A 2,698-nucleotide genomic window follows, 5' to 3' on the forward strand; every position below is an offset into this window, starting at 1 on the left:
ATAATTGTTGTTAAACCGAGAGGTCTGTAGACTCCTGGTTTCTTGGTTTTAAATATTAGCGTGACATTTGCAATTTTTCAATCCAAAGGCTCAATGCGTGAATCTAAAGAGCTTGGGAAAATATTTTGCAATTTATTCACATTTTCCCTCATGCTCGGAGCTGGTAACAATTCCTAGAAATTTGACCTTCTTCAAGTCCCATTATTTTCTCCATTATCATTTTTTTCTAAACCTTCTATTAAATCCACTCCGTTCCTCCCTGGACTTATTTTTAGATTCCCTTATAGCAACTAACATTCCTTCAGTGAATCAAAATACTCATTTAACAAGTGAGCCATTTTTAAAATTATCATTGTCACCCCTGCATCCACCTCTAACGTGCCCACAATCCCCATTACTAGTCTCTTCCACTTAGAATATTTATAAAAACCTCTTCTCAGGAAGATGAGGGACATAAGCTTGGAATTATTCCCAAGAAATATTTCTTTACACAAGTGATGAACCATTAGGCTGAATTACCACTGTGCTCACTAACCTACATTGGCTCCTGGTTTGGCAACACATCAGTTTTAAAATTATCATCCTTGTTTTCCTCTCCATTCAAAGCCTTTCCCACCCTATCTTTACAACCTCCATCAACCTTAAAATCTCTGCACTGCTCCCATCCTGGCCTCTGCACATCCTCGTTTCTAATCCCTTCAGCATTGGCAAGAGTCCTTCCAGCCAAAAACTTCAGCATTACATCCCTAAACCTCTCTCCTCTGAAAAGACACTGTTTTAAACCTACCCCTTTCAACAAGCTTCTAGTCAACTTTCTTAATTGCATATTAATTGGGTGCATAATTGTATACAGCTGGTGGGCATTAACTAGGGATTCACTTGTGTTCCTATAAGATCAAGTGTACTCGAAAGAGTTATAAGATTAAGTGTAGTATCTGTTTTTATCAGTTTAATATCTGATATGTCCCTTATCTGGGGACCATATATTAAATTGATTTTTGGAGCAGGGAGATGAAATAGGGGCTTGCTCCGTCCGCTCCACGCATCGACCCGGTATTGCAGTATCTCTGGCAACGGTGCACAAAAAAAAGAAAAAATTAAATAGGAGCAATTGTCCCTTTAATGGGGCTCCCCCTTCAGTTTGCCAATTTGTCCCTGAGTTAATTTGTTCATTCTGCTGATTTGTTATACACAAAGAGAAGTGTTGGCCAGGGGCTGCAGCTGAACTGCTGACACAGGCAAAAGTAACTTTTGACCTGAAGTAACCTGATTCCAGTCACTGGCCTGAGCTGGCTGGAACCGGTTTGAAGTAGCTGAGTTTCTTGAAGAACAAGGGGAATGGGATAAGATACAAGTCCTTTTTTAGGAAAGGAGTAACGAGGTATTGCTACCCAAGTCCTTGGGACAAAGCCAATGAGAAGACGCCACAGAGAAGGCAAGCAGGCCTAAACCAACAGGAGAGAGACAGCACAGCTTGGAGAGATAAGATTTTGGAATAAGAATGGAGAATTTCGGGTATGGAGCCAGCGAGAACTCCGGAGACCAACCATCGCAGAAGCAGAAGATCCTACGTCAGCAACGTAGAGACGACATCGAAAGAGCAAGAGAGAGAGAGAGAGAGAACAGAACGCCTGGCCAGTGTCAGCTCTCCTTTTCGAGTATTTGCTTTAATATTCTGTGATCACTCAGGGAGTGTCAGAGAAACCTAGTGGGTGTGCGTTTAGATTCTAGTTTTGGGTATAAAACTGTATAACCTGCTGTAAACTGCATGTCTATATTTAACCAGATGTATAAGCTATATGTAGATGATCTAACGATGTGAATAAAGCGAATTGAGAGTTAAGAGAGAATTGACTCTTTCTCTTCTTTGTACTAAGCCAACAGCCATTACCGGTGACCTCCAGCAACAAGAGTATATAGGAGCAGTTACAAAAGGAGTATTTGCTTGGAGATGCATGTTTGTTTCTTTTATTATTCATTCACAGGATGTGGGCATCAATGGTCAGGCCAGCATTTGTTGTTGACCCCCTATTTGCGCTTGAGAACATAAGAAACAGGAGCAGGAGTAGGCCATTTGTCCCACCGTTCAATAAGATCATGGCTGATCTGCCCCAAGCCTCAGCTCCACTTTCGTGCCAGCTCCTCATATCCCTCAACTCCCCGATATTTCAAATATCTATCCAACTCCTCTTTAAATACTTGCAGTGATCTAGCCTCCACACCTCACTGGGGTAGAGAATTCCTGACATTTACTACCCCCTGAGAGAAGAAATTCCTTCGCATCTCAGTTTTAAATGAGTGCCCCCTTATTCTGTAATTATGTCCCCTAGTTTCAAGTTCTCCCACTAGTGAAAGCATCTTCTCAACATCTACCCTGTCAAGCCTCCTCAGAATCCTTGTACATTTCAATAAGCTCACCCCTCATTCTTCTAAACACAAATGAATAATGGCCTAACCTGTTTAGCCCACATCCCTAAGTCAATCCCTTCATCCCAGGAATCAGCCTAGTGAATCTCTCTTGAACTGCCCCCAAGGCCTGTATATCCTTTCTTAAATACGGGGACCAAAACTGTACACAGTACTCCAGGTGCGGCCTCAACAATACCCTGTATAGTTGTAACAAGGCTTCCCTATTTTTAAACTCCAACCCCCTAGCAATACAGGCTAAAATTCCATTTGCCTCCTTAATTACTTGCTG

The 2,698-nt window shown here is 41.8% G+C and overlaps 1 non-coding gene across 1 annotated transcript; it reads left to right on the forward strand.

Moving 5' to 3' along the window:
- Positions 1-889: 889 nt before the first annotated feature.
- Positions 890-1,087, forward strand: LOC121272170. The gene has a single exon (XR_005941860.1). It is a non-coding gene; the product is annotated as a U2 spliceosomal RNA (small nuclear RNA).
- Positions 1,088-2,698: the final 1,611 nt, after the last annotated feature.

Source organism: Carcharodon carcharias, chromosome 32 (genome assembly GCF_017639515.1).
Source record: "Carcharodon carcharias isolate sCarCar2 chromosome 32, sCarCar2.pri, whole genome shotgun sequence".
NCBI lineage: Eukaryota > Metazoa > Chordata > Chondrichthyes > Lamniformes > Lamnidae > Carcharodon > Carcharodon carcharias.